Raw genomic sequence first — 14,864 nt, 5'->3', positions numbered from 1 at the left:
GGTGGGGGGGGGGGGGGGAAGGAGAAAAGATTAAGAGAGGTTGACGGATAAAAGGACGCTGTAACGTCCTCGAGGCAAATCGCTTAATCTCAATAACTCATGAGCGACGAGCCACTCGACGACACGGGTATTCTCGAGTTTTACATTGTTCTTTTTGTTCGGCACTTATCAATTGCATCGTGCACTGCTATAAATCCAAATAGAACAGTGTCAGCTGTCACATTGCTCAAATCCTGAATGCGATTCAAATTGCATCCTCGACTCAATACCGGCGACTGATCGAGACTCGAGTCTGTCAAACTCACTGGTGCCGTTCGTTTTATTTTCTCGGACAAGAGTATCGTTCAGGACGCGATAATGGGAAAGGAACTATCGGCTCGTCGATTCGATATGGCAACGCATTGTTAATCGCGCACAAAGTCGATCTCTATAATTTCTCTTCCGTGGCTTCCACGAAGTCGAAATCCCTGGAAGCGGATCGATAAAGATTCAGCCCACGCGTTTCGCACGGGATCGCAAAGACCAATTTTCATCTTATTGTTGGCCGCACGGCTGAGTTATCTCGATTCGTCTAGATAGTTTCTACGCGCAGTGCTGCCTCTTTAGACGCCTTCCGAATGAATGATCAAACCCTATTGGAACTTCCGAATGCGGACGTGCGTGCGCGTCTACGTGCGGCGTGTAGATGACATCAGATTTATTTGCCGTGACAGACACGGCAACCGCTGCCATGCGAACCGCGGTGACACCTGGTCCTTGCCCAATGCCCACGCAGTTGGCTGTCACTTTACGTACCTTTCAGCGCGACAGCCGCATATTCTGCGCGGCTCGAGAACCGCGCAGTCCCGCGCAGTCCCGTTTCGACCGAGTCGAACGCAGATCAGCATAATACAGTTCGTCCTACGCGTTTTGCCAAGCTGTGCTAACAACCACGCCCAGAGTGCGCATAACTGGCCAGGTGCGCCCAGCATTTCGCCAATTTTTCTGAGATGCCAGGGCCATTTTTTATATTATTGACTCTCGAAGACTGCAGCGCCGCGACTGGTTTAGAATGGCTCGTCGATTGTTATACGTGCGCCATTGTTCAGGGAGACATGCATGTACCTATCAGCGGATGGCATGCGTCGGCGAATAGAATCCCTTCATTCAGCTCGATGACTACCAGCAGCGACATCTGCCATGCTCGATTCCCCGAAGACTTCTCATTAACGGCGTCATAAAAATGGCAATGATCTTCCGAGTGGGTCAGAGACCCGGAGGATCGGGAAGATCGGGAAGATCGGGAAGATCGGGAAGATCGGGAAGAGACGTGGATCGATAGATGGCGAAAGCGCCGGAGGAAGATTCCTCTGGACCTGAGTAACTTTGGTTTCTCTCACGGACCAGCAAGCTTCATAATTCTTTGATACGTCCTTTCTCGTTTTCTGCCTTTTTATCCGGCACTCGATGGACGGCTAGATATCTGTAATTACAATTTATATCCTTGTGTTTTAATGCGCGCGTCATTTGTCGCGTGGTAATGTGATAGCAGCCAGCGTGCCGGCTTCAGAGATTAGTCGGCAGGTCGTCGGTACGTGTGACTCTGACTCTCCCCGTCTTTGCCTCCTCCTCTTCCGCTTTCTGCTTCTCTTCGTCCTCTTGGGCCCTGCAGGTAGGCGGCCGATTGTGCAACGACGAAGCACGACGCACGTTATGCACGCTTTCCAGAGCGAACCGCAAAAAATCTGTTGCAGTCGTGTCGAGATGCACTGCGAGTCGTATCGGCTTGCCTTAACTCGATAAGATCGATAAGCCTCCTTCCGATAAGCTTCCGTGGGTGCAGCTCCTGCAATTATATTTGACTTCTTAACATCTCTACCTTCTTAGGAGGACACTCTTTCTTTTTATGGCTATCCAACTTTTTACGACTGTGCCGGTCACGCATATTCCGTTTACAATATGGATATTACAATACTTGATCCTCCAGTTGAATTGGTTGGTCGCTCTGCAGTTGGATGGCAACGGACGGACGCTCCTGACTTGACAGAATTAGTTTCCCAACAATGGGACACACTCGCGGGCGCGCTCTTGCGCTTTCAGTGATGTCCAAGGCGACGGGCGCGCTGCATCTTCCGCCGCTTCTCAGCCAATAAAACCTTTTCACACCCAAATTTGTCCAAGGCAGCGTGGAGCAGTTGCAGTTGGTCGTCGCAGTGCGCCTCAGTGTGACGCCAGATATGTACTTATAGTTCTCTTGCTGGCAGGAAAGCAGCAAAACAGAGGAAGGAAAGCGAACGGCGGCTCCACTTGGGCCTTCAGAGTGGAATCGCCCGGGGCCCTAGGAGCTCCCAGGATGGAACCAGGGACGAGGTTTCAGGCTTCAGTCTCATCCAATTTGTTTTTGGCCCGCGGAAGATGAGCCGAACTCATTTACTTGGGCTTGTTTTTCCCTCCGACAACCCCGACAATCTCTTTCGATCTTACTTCTGGATTCTTGGAAAGAGTCAGTGCGCGCATCTATTTAACATAAAAAATACAGCGAGGGGACAAAAAAGCGAGAAGTCAGGACTCTTCGTCGCATCGATTTTTCCCCCCATAACCTCCGTCAGCTAACGATCCCTCGTCCTTCCAAGGATTGATGAAGATTCCCAAACCCAAAGACGATCGGTAAAGATATTGGGAATGAGGTCCCATAGGATATCGGGCAGCGGCTAATTTGTCCGGCATAAGAGGAGCCGCGTTTCCGAGGCTCATTTATATCGACGAGCCGCGACTATACGCGCTTCATCGTAGTGGCCGTAGTAGCGTTCGTCCTAACGAACGGCATAGCGATGCCGAGGATGAGGGCGACGACGACGACTGCTTCGATTTTTATGTCGCCGTCGTCATCGGATGCTTCCTAATTTATTCGCTTTCGAAATATTGGGCTCCCCATTAATTTTAACGCGTGTCCCGATATTTAGTGTTGGTTTAGGAGGTGCGGGGGAGTCCCGGTCTCTAGTAAAACTCGCTTCTTCCTCCAGCTTCCCCCTCAGCGGTCCACAGCGGTCCACAGCGACCCCGTCATTTCTTTATTTCTCTCAACCTTTTCGTCAATTAGTCTCTCAACGAAGCTCAGCCCGTCTCCCACCTTTTATTTCCTCTCAGCCATCGAAAATGTCGAACACAGCATCCACACGGCTCCTGCCGGCATCCGACGCCGAACGACGCGTCCGCGCGTCACACGCCGCGCACGTTTTATTTCGAGCACTTTATTTCTCGGCTCGTGCTACCAACTGCCTACTGACTTTTTTACTTTTTAACCGACACGCGGAAGAGAGCCTTCTCTCTCTTCCCCCCGACATAAGAAGACAGTTGACTGCTCCGGCCCATCTTTCACCTGCCACCAATTCTTTCAATGCTTATTCTGCTGCGCCATACTGCGCCGTTTTTCATTTCTTTTCTCTCGAGAGAATTCTTTCTTAATTCTAGTTCTTTCTCAGCTTGGCACACGTTCCATGCATTGAACAGACTGCACTCGTATGGTAAGCCTGCACTTTGGATTCCTGTTGTGCGCAGCGTTCATCTCGTAAACTGACCTCGTAACCAATCGGTAACGCGCAAAAATTTTTCTCGGCACGTCGGCACGTTCTGGCCATTGTCGTCATTGGTGAATGTTATGGCGATCAGAGAATGTTCCACGTAGCGGCAATAAGTAACCAGGAGGGGAAGAAAGTCCTCCGGAAGGAATAACAGTGTTGGCTGTTCCGGGAGGGTTGACAATTGGAAAACGAAAATGAAAGAATAAGGAGAGAGAGAGAGAGAGAGAGAGAGAGAGAGAGAGGGAGAGAGAGAGAGAGAGAGAGAGAGAGAGAGAAGTGAATTAGAATTCCAAAGTCGCAGGATCCTCCGGCCCTGTAATTAGGGAGATCGGAACTTTCTGTCCGAGTTAGGCTGGGATCGTTAGCCATGGCCGGCGGGTTCTCAGGTTTAACGACGATTTTGATGAATTTAGTCAGATTTAATTAGGAGGGACGTATTTTCGTGACCCGTTACACGTTACACGTTACACGGGCAAACTCACCCCGCGCGCACTTTGAGAATCGAGTTTTGCATGCCTCGGGGACGAAGCCATAAAATAGCAAGCGTAACAGCTTTCAATTACAGGTCCCCAATGTGCAACGTATGAGACATGCGCAAAGGGGGCCTCCAGCGTGAAAAAACAAAAGGGAATTGAGCAAAAATTCTCTCCCCCTTTGGAATATCCACTCATATTCGTATCAACAGAACGCAGACTCGTGCTCTGGTACTGCCGCCAAATTAATTCCTGAAATCGGGCCCGAATACGTCGTAAGCTTTTGACCTGACTGGAATTTTCAGTGGATGCTGCTCATTTAGTAGAGCCTAGTCCCTCCGGCAGCAGTCCTTGGTGCTCGTCGAGTCCTTCGAATCGGCACTCGCCTGATAATTGTCCATCTTCCGTGCTGAACTTTTGGGCCCAAAGGAACGCCTCCGTCTGGTCTGTCGCAAATTTTATAAGCCTAAGGATGTAGCGCTGCTACGGCAACTGTCAGTCAGGATCTTTAGGCGTCGATTTGTGGTCCTGGACTGGAGTGTCCAGTGCATCCGAGACGAGTCGAGCTGTCAGAGCCAGCGCAGTGGGTGGAGAATCTTATCGTCAGCGGGTGGCTAAACGAGTCTCTGGATTTCTTGAGAAAATTAAAATTCCACTTGGCCCCCTTCCCTCCCCGCGGTCCTCCTCGATGAAGGTGGCTCACACGCGACATTAGAGGAGGCTCTTTGCCTCGTAATCAAGATGTAGCATTTTTACTCGTGAGCTGCGGCGCCGAGCGCACGCGAGGAGCTTCCAGTGCTTCAGCCGAAGGGAAGCGAGAGTAGAGAAGAGTAGAGAAGAGTAGAGAAGGGAAAAGAAGAGAAAGGAAGAGAAAGGAAGATAAGAGACGCGAAGCACTTCTTTTCGGAGCGTCCATATAAGGCCCGGGAATCTCGCTGCATCCTACAAATTCAAATTAAAACCGTGTTTCCTGCGGTAACCCGATGCCTACGCCGAGAGAGTCCATTTGAATAGCGTCGCGACGGCCGTACACGCGTCCTTTGAATCCCGAATGAACTCTGGACTCGTGCACGCTTCCTTTCTATGATCGATAGAGAACCGACGCCATTGACGTCACGACGTCACTGCGACGACATACCGTCGCTGGAGTTACTTTTATGTTTCCGCTTAAATCCCCGCAATCGCAATCTAATCCCACCGGGATATTCGATGGCGCACTCTATATGTATGACGGCTCGCGACGCCGCTTACCTCCTACTGACAATCAGCCTAGTGGATAATCAAGTCGATTGGAAAGCGTGACGACTATCGAAGCGGCCAATAGGGATAATTACCAGAGTTGAGTAAGAATCCAGTCTTTTATGGGTTTCATGAATATCTCTTGATGGGGGTGCGATGGAAGGAAGATGATCACTCTGATGAGATTGCTAAAAGTGACTGAGCATAGGGCGAACGTACGTACATATACATATACATATATGTAGCCAATGGCAAGATTCTCCCTCGTAAGGGAGAACGGATTGACAGTACTGATAACGAGGGCTATCGGATAACAACATCGGATAACTTTCACCTTTGAGCAACTCTGAAAGTCCTCGAAAAGTCAAAGTCTCTCGGGGCAAAGCTCATTTGAATTGTCACAGTGGGTGTGCCATTCGTGCTGCTTCTACCTTCTAGCCTCGCATTTAGTGGGTCGCGCGCGTGCGGTGGGTCCGGCGAAGAACTCGGAGATGTCATAAGTGTAGGGGTAGCGTCGACGATAATTTATGAAATATAAATTCCCAAGGTACCAACCCCCAACAAATTTGACCACACCCCATCACGCCTCCCTGTGGATCTTTGTCTTTCTTCGGCGCATTTACAACGGCGGAGGATCCCAAGAGTATCCTTGAGACATTCGGGCGACCCCCTCCCCCTTATCGCACCTTCGTGTCTCTTCTTTTTCTTCGTCTCCTACTTCTTCTTCCTTTCCCCCCTCGTCCCACTAGCCTTCTCTTTCCTTTCTTCTTGGAGCCCTTCTCTCTTAAAGCTTCCTCTTGACGTTTTTCTCTTCTTATCCTGACGCTGACTCTCTTGGTCTCCTTCTTCCTTTTCTTTTATTTTACTTACCCTTTTCCTGCGACCGTGAGCCCGCAGGCCGGGTATTCTCTGGGCCCATTAAACGGGAGAGGCCGCGAGAGAAATAGACGACGAGGAAGGCCAGGCGCGGTAACTGAGTCATTTGTTTGGCGAATCGATTCTCTCGAGTCGAAGCCTTTCAGCCCCCTCGTCCTCCGAACCTCTATCTATTTAAGGATACCACCATTCCGCCCCATGTCTCTCGTCCCACTCCCTTCTGGCATTTCCACTTGTCTCTCCCACCCTCCCCCACTCCCTTATTCTCTGCCTCCCATTGCATTAATTGTCTTTCCCGTTGAGAGATCTCTCGAATGGGCTGCTGCCGACGATGCAGAGTCCCAAACGAGCCCCCCCCCCACCGCCCCTCCCCACCATCTACACCGCCGTCACGCTGCTCCTCAATTAATGACAAACGCTTTCGGATTCGTTATTATTTTCTGCGCCTCTCGTTTCCACGTCAGCACGCATTGACCATTGGGCGGCGGCGCCTACTTCTTAAGAACGCTCATTAATATTATTATAGAGGCCCACAGACAAAAGTCGAAGCTGAAGATGGCAAAGACGTAGCTGAGAATATCGCATAGAAAGTTGAAGACGTTAAAAGGAGTAAAAGAAGAAAGAAATTGTATTATTGGGCATCGCCATTTTTGGTGGGCTGCTTATTTGTTAAGGATGCGCAATAGTTTGGACCTTTCGGTTGGTCCGGCTGACTATCTCCACTATCTATTAAAGTACAGCTCGGCTCGGAATCGCTGATGCTTCAAGAAGCAGCGATAGTAGCGCCGAGCTCTCTATTTTGACACGGGGAATTATATGGTCGTCTCGAGGGCCATAATCAAATTCAATTCATCTCTATCGCTGTATCTAATGGCGAGGGCCGGCCCGGCGTCCGGCAGCAGCACGCGGCATTCTGGTTGCCTCGTGCTCGTATACTCTGTGCCCTCCGCCCTACGCTCCGTGTTATATGCCACATATGCCGTACGTGCCGCATACCGCATCACCATCTACGGAGGTCTTCGGGCCTCAAAAGGTCCCGCGTGGGCGGAGACATTTTTTCATCTTATTATGCCGTCCCTCGTGGTTATTATAAATTTATCATAAATTCGATATTGCCCGTCGTCTATTATTCTCGTCTCTCTTATTCCATATAGACTCCCAGACGTAATCATAGTCAATTCCTTGATGCGTTGTCGCGATCGAAAGGATCCTACAGACTTTTCATAGGCTCCAAATTTCTTACCGTAAATTCGATTCTTTAGACCATGATATCATGCAAGATCAAGATTCAAAATCCGACCTGCCGCCGCAGAATTAGCTGTCGGAATTTTTTAGGAACCACGAAATATTGACGCCTCCATTATTTTTGATCTCGAATAATATTCAGCCATCGACTCGAAGGAGGAGGAAGTTGACCAGAGCGAGCCGTCCATACGCATATCCATATGCGTCCATGCACTCTTACGGATGCACGTACACGCGTCGCTGGCGTCTCTATGATAATAATTTCAGGTGTCGTCAAAGTCTCGCTCTCCATGCCGTGACTCGAGATGACTCGATAGTATTACTGTCAGTCGGCTGTCATTCCTGCGTAATCGGTGCGTCACGGTCCTTTACAGGCGTCAACATTACGTTACTGTGCGTTACCGCATGTGTATTGTGTGTGTCCATGCCGCGTTTATTAGACGCTGGCCTGTGCGTCGCTCGACGGCCGACTGTGGACGGTAAGGGCCAGCTGTCGCGCCGACAGGTGAATCGAGGCCTTACAAATAGTTCTGTAGAAAATTATCGAGAGGATCTGAGTGATCTGACGTGCGCACGGTGGCCGTCGATGTGATCGGACTTATCGGGGCTGCTCGAAAATACAAACACAAGCCTCGACTCTGAAGTCGGAACCATAAGATGCTGGATCGCTGGACCAGTCGTATTGGCAATCCCTGTCCTCTCGAAAAGGCATCAACGGCGAGAATGAATAGAGCTGGCTTTGATAGACTCGAGTGGACCAATTAGTTGAGAGTGGATTTCGAGATGTGATTCTTCTGCTTGTTTGCTTTCTTTTTAATCTGGAGCTCTTATGCGCTCAACTTTTGCTCGTGACAAATATCGTACATAATGCTAATCCCTAGGGATGTCGGTAATAATGCTAATGGGATATTTCACGCATGCGATGCAAGTTTGATGGTTGAATCGTGCCAACTGTATCTGTGATGTCTTATTTTCATAGTTCTGGTAAATTATGAGCATCACTTCGTACGTGATATTCAGATGTGATTCTGAGAGAAAAAGAAGTGCGCTAATAAAATTGATGCGCGAGGCAAATAAAGAAATTTGAGATCCGAGCAGGTATAGGTATACCTACTGTATACATATACGAGGAACGCTTTATAGCCTCCATTGAGTTTCATACGCGCGTGTACGGTTGCTGCACTATAATTGATATGTCGGAATTACCAATGTTGTTGTAATTACAGCCTCACGCAGTAACGGGGTCTCCGAGACATTCGATCAAAGTCTCGACCGAGGAACGAAAGTAGGCACCAATGAAATGGAGAAATGAGGAGGGACATCCAATGGATGTAGCCGTATGTGGCGGGTGTCCTATGGAAATGCAGTTTTTGGGCCGTTCGTATAGGTATAGATATGCGTGAAATCTGTGTAGATACACAGACATAAAAGTGTTCGTATCTACGTGTACACGTAGACATGCAGATGGGGTAGGATCGGTAATATGTATTTCCGTAGTAAGAAATGGTAGGCAATCTATATGTAAGTAAGGCCCCCCTCCGAACTCCTCGACTCTCGAGCTCTCCAGGGCTCTTCAGAGCTCCTCCTGCGATAGCATCTATAAGATCGGTAGCCACGGGAGCCGCAGCATAGATCATATTAATGGCACTCGACCGACAGAGGCACTGTGCTCCGATAACGATCGAGAGCTATCGACAGATAGATCGTACTTATAATCTAGCTGCACGTACGGCTGGGTGCCTACACCACTCTGGACTCTAACATCTCCGCGATGATCGGGCCTTGGGCCTTTTGGATCCCTGGGAGTCTACATAACTCCCACGTCTTCTGGCAAATCAGGTCGACCTGTTAGCATTGAGAAATCTTGACTGCTTATGGTATCGATCGGCAGTCACGTTTTTCCCGTCTGATGTAGAGGAAGATCATTAACTCGGAACCTCGGGCTTTGTCGAGGCTCATGAGGAAGGGTAGGACCATGCTTCTTGACGGGATGCTCCAGGAGCTAGTGAGTTTAGCGGCTGGATGAGCCGAAAATCCCGGACTGGAGAACGAAGCGCTAAATGGCCGTAACAAATCTTGAAACAAACAGTGGGTAGAATTTGCCATTTAAAATCACAGCGTGCGTGACCCAACCTTGTGATCAAGCGTGACCCTTCAGGGGGCATAATTTGAAAATATGTCGAGCGATTAGGGTTCACAGAGGGGGGTAGAGAACTCGTAGAGGGCAGCACTCGACGCCTTTTACCGACGGACAATTTCGCCCCTGAATGTTATTTATGCCTCGAGGATTTAGCCCTTAAATACGAGCTTAATAATAGGCTAAACGGCTTGTTAACCTTAATTAGCTGTAAATCACCCTTCATATTAACAACCTGGCTGAGAATCGCCATCAATATCATTATAACCGCATGCATTTCAGAACAATGCTCGGCCAGTTGTCTGATTTATGTTTCGGGGTAGATGGTGCACGAGGGTAAAAAAAAAGTAAGAAGTGAAGAAGGGAGCCTCCCTTTGTTTTCTCACCCCCAAGTAAGTATGCGAGTATGCTCGGCATTATCCCTTTTGTATTGACGCTGCATATATGTATGTACAATTGTACATAGTTGCAAGCACAGAGGGATTCTGAGTTGGAAACTGAAAGTTAGTCAACTCGGCGAAAGGAAATCTGGAGAGCACCCAGCAAAGCACCCAGTCTAATTGTAAGACCCCAGTCCCAGCTCTCTCTCTCTCTCTCTCTCTCTCTCTCTCTCTCTCTAGGTTCGGGGCCCTAGTTAGGTTAGGTTATCTCATGTCCGTAAGCCCCGACTCTGTCTTTGAACCGGATAAAATCCGAAGATTCAAATCGAATTGCCCCAGGATTGCGGTCGATCAATAAACACACGTCTTGGCTGCGGCTTCGGGGTGAAAAAGTGATGGCGCCGGTCACTGATTGCAACTTCTTACGTGCCCTGGGTGCTTGTGCGCACGTAGATAGGTGACCGGACACATGCGCTCTCTTGCACTATCGTGCTCTCTCTTCTTTGGAAGCCGAAGGTGTAAGCCTTTACGCTCGTTTGGCCGATTATATCGCCTTACACGCCATTACAAGTCGATGGCTTATGGCAGCCAGTGGGAGGCTGCGCGCAGGGTGGGTAGCTGCTACTCTGCGCCTCTGCGCCTCTGCGCCTCTGCGATTCTGCACAGAGAAAAACGACTGACTTCCGCTATCGTCACGAGTATCCGCAAGAAAATACAATCATCTACAATAGCATCCATTCGAAATCTCTGGGATACACACTTTAGTGGTTTAGCGCTATTTGCACCGTAATATGCAAGATATTCATGGGACCAATTTCTTTCGTGTGAAATGGCTTAGTGCACTTAATGAGCACGTCGCGTGTGTCGCGGGGGTTTGATTTTTCGTTGCGGTACCTGTAGACGTACGCATAAGTCGCGGTAGAATATTCTGGAAACCGTCTATTTGTTCGATAGCGCACTCTCATAATTTGTAACGTCATTCATCGCCGCAAACTCTGGACGGAATTATATTTTTGATGTTACAGTGTTAGCTTGGCCCGTGCGGCTGTCAACTCAACGAAGGATTCATTCAATGATTTCAAGAATTCGGCAATGATTTGCCGCACTTGCCGCACTCAATCTTTACGACCATTGGAATTATTAGGTTTAATGCGGAATAAAGGCAAAATCGAAGAAGCTCCAGCGTATTCCTGTAAACAGTGTTTAATCGACCGGGCCATAGTCCTAGGTGACATCCTAAGATTAACAGTGTTGATTCTATTAACCAAGGTATAGGAAATCATATAAGCAGTTGGCAAACCTGCAACGAAAGAATTGGCTGAAATCGCAGCTGGAATTAACTGACACATTAGCCGTGCGACTCGTCGAGTTCCACTAGATTGGCAATTAGGCACGATAAGATGAGCACAAACAGGAGCACAGCTCGGCTAATTATCGAATACACGAGTCACGATTAAATGTACGTTCAGTGGGACGTGTCTCCGCGCATTTTGCGGGATCGCACGACTCGTGGGCTATTCGCGTGAATCCCTTTCCTGGTTGCAAATAATCTAGACATGTTTTATCATTATCAAATGGGAACCCGTTTCCCCGTGAGACGCGCACTCGGGAATGTTATAGGCTATAGCCTTAAAACCGCAAAGATTTGCGTAGGAGCAGCTTTTCTAGTAACGAGCGATTTATCAGAGGCCTGTGAGCACTAGAAGAAGTTCGATTCCATCGATTTTATCAATTCTATCGATTCTATCGATTCCGATCGATCTGATCGATTCCGATCGCAGTCTGGACCTCTGTTTGCCACAGCTAATAGCAGCTATTACAGATTCCGTAAAATGTATCGTATAATATCCTGAAGGGTTGCAGGCTGAGCCTGAATGGCAGTCCAGGGCCTCTATGTAAATGAGAGTCAGCAATTAACCAGCTCTTCCTTTCCCCCTCTCTCTCTCTCTCTCTCTCTCTCTCTCTCTCCCGTTCTCCCGTTCTTTGGCTCTCTTTGGCTTCCATGCCGGTGCGCACACATAGCCCCCGGAGAAGAAACCGTAGCGGCTCTCACCGTGAACGAAAAATGCTGCGGCTACCGTTTACCACCTTGCTAAACACATTGCGTCGCGGCGGCGGCGTCGGCCTTTAGTACGATTAAAATGCTTGCGAAATTGCTCGGTCGCGACCACCATTAACGAATTTACTCAGAGGGATCGGCACACTTGTTAATTCATGGCTGGAAAATTTGAGCTCGGACCACTTTCTTTATGCGAACGTGTCATTTTTCTTTATTTCCCATGTAAAAATGTCTTCCCTTTCAAGTGTTGCCTCATGGCCTTGGCACGAGAGGTCAGTCACTTATAATCGTTGTAGCATCGATAGTTTCCGATAAGGATTCCACATTGAATTTTCTTAGTTATTTTTCACAATTTTTTATACTAAGAAACACGCCATTTTATCTCTTGCGAAAATACTGTTCTCTTGATGAGTATTTACCTACATTGACGTGTCCGAAGTGTCGAGTACAAGCTAGAGTTTCTAAGCGAGTGAATTGGAGAGAGAGAGAGAGAAAGAGAGAGAGAGAGAGAGAGAGAGAGAGAGAGAGAGAGAGAGAGAGAGAAGAAGAAGAAGAAGAAACAGTGTTTATTATACTGAGGTCTCTGCCTCGTTAGTATAAATAGTATAGAAATATACTTAAAATACTTATAGTGAACCCTAAATTTAACTTAAAAACTACGTTACAGAAAATTGGATACAGAAGTAAGTGCTAGACAAGATTATAATTACAGTTGCTCTCATGAAGTAGAGAGAGAGAGAGAGAGAGAGCGAGAGAGAGAGAGAGAGAGAGCGAGAGAGAGAGAGAGAGAGAGCGAGAGAGAGAGAGAGAGAGAGCGAGAGAGAGAGAGAGAGAGAGCGAGAGAGAGAGAGAGAGAGAGCGAGAGAGAGAGAGAGAGAGAGAGAGAGAGAGAGAGGCCGAATCGAGAATGGCTGCATGTAATTAAGATCTGAGATGTCAGAGAATCCCTGGGGCCGCTGCAGCTCATGCGCTCATCCCTCAATTCCCACTCTTGACTCTGAGCTTCCACTGCCTTCCACTCTTCAATTCTCATTCTCAGACACGTATTCGCGTCGATGGCGTCGGTTGCGTCTGTTGCGTCGGTTGCGTCGCTTGGCGTCCCGGTGGCCGTCGTGTCCCTCATCCTTTACTCCTTAACTCTTTGTCATCGTGTCTTGCTTGTCTGCTGGTGCTGCTGCTGAACGTCCTGCACGTCCACGAGGCCTACCTGCTGCTCCTACTTGAAGCCTCACCCTTAAGTGTATCGCGTGATCCTGACGTCGATCCTTCATATTATTCTCATTGCTCTTGACACTTGTAATCTCTTTCTCGCAGGAGCCTTAGCCTCCCACCATTCCCGATGCTATTGTCATCTTATCATTTATTTTGTTATTTGGAGGACTAATTGGCGATACTCTCGTTAGCTCATTACTATTGTGAAATACAGGTGATCCTAGTGAAACGTTTGGCAAACTTTAAAACTGTCAAACGATAGCAGTGTAATGAAATTGTGATGTGTACAGCATTAGATACTGTGAGGCATTTATTTGCAAAAATAAATATGCTTTCAAACGATTCGATCCTCATTGCCTGAAGAATATTCATGGTCGCCGACCTACCACAGTGCAGCCAACCAGTTTGGTTTGCCTTGACTCACTTACAATCAGCAATTGCCACTGCTATTTCTATTCGAGCCACAGCAGATGCAGAAACTATTATTACATGTTACTTCATTATCCAAAGTTGTTAACTTTATCTGGCATTGCTACAGCCTCATCTCAAATGGTTTCTCAATGAGCCAACACAGTTCGAGAAATCTGCCCACTAGATTTTACTTTTTATCATTCGAACTTCGTTAAATTAAATACATCGATAGCCAAATGACTCGCATTATGGAAAATTGAGTATAGAAGAACTACCTCCATACAAGCTTATCGTGAATTTGCATTAGTTTCTCGAAGTCAGGCTCGCGAGACCGCCGTATTTTGTATTCTTAAGGATGATCCTTATGTCCTGGGGAGTTTTTGCTATTTAAATGAGCGAGGAGCACAAGTGGAATTCCTCAGGATACGTGGAATTTGCGCAATTGACGAGCCTTGATATAAGTGCACCTTTTGAGATACAATATCACCCTGACTATTATTATAATAAAAATAGTTATATTTTTATTTTTACAGATATCTGTTTATTTATTTATCTAGCGCGATAATATGGTAGAAACTGTACGGAGTGCGTATGTGGATTATAAATACATTACCTATACCTTTGGGAAAAGAGGCTGCTATTGAGAATGACTTCCAGTTTCTCGCTTCTCAAGAATGAATTCACAATAATCCTTTGGTAATGATCGGTATCAAGAAAAATGGACCACCGAGCCATCGTTAATGAGCGTTAATCATTTTCGTCGGATTATATGGGTATTCCTTTGGTATTTAATAGGAATTTTAAATGGCTGCTTAGGCGTTAATCGTGAAATACGGTAGCCGTGAAGGAGATTCGAGAAATTTGGTTCTTCCGTCACGAGCAAGAAAGTCAGTTAAACGCGCGTCTCATGTAGAGAGAGAGAGAGAGAGAGAGAGAGAGAGAGAGAGAGAGAAAGAGAGAAACCATAAACGCGAGAGGTAAGAGCAGCACGCGGCGACTAGCGTCAAGAAGAAGAATAAAGAGAATGATGGGGATGACGTAGAAAGAAGCGCAAGCTCCTCAAAAACGTTTCTACTTGAGAACGAACTGAAGCCTACAAAAGAAAAAGAAAAAGAAAAAAAAAGAGGAGGAAGGAAAGAATTAAGAAATGAAAAAAATTAAAACTATCCTGGGCTCATGAATGGAACTGGTTTCCTCGACGTGTCATAAAACTCCACATCGCGTCCTCCTGATCGTCCGCATCGGTGACTAATGGCTCAGGGGGGTAGGGGG

At 47.6% G+C, this 14,864-nt stretch overlaps 1 protein-coding gene across 2 annotated transcripts in view; it reads left to right on the top strand.

Annotated features, from left to right (window-relative positions):
* LOC112494576 overlaps positions 1 to 14,864 on the top strand; it is a 146,790-nt gene that overhangs the window by 2,386 nt on the left and 129,540 nt on the right. The gene's annotated exons all lie outside the window — the stretch shown is intronic.

Source organism: Cephus cinctus, unplaced genomic scaffold, assembly GCF_000341935.2.
Source record: "Cephus cinctus unplaced genomic scaffold, Ccin1 Ccin1_scaffold0629, whole genome shotgun sequence".
NCBI lineage: Eukaryota > Metazoa > Arthropoda > Insecta > Hymenoptera > Cephidae > Cephus > Cephus cinctus.
This window is presented reverse-complemented; position numbering and strand designations above follow the sequence as displayed.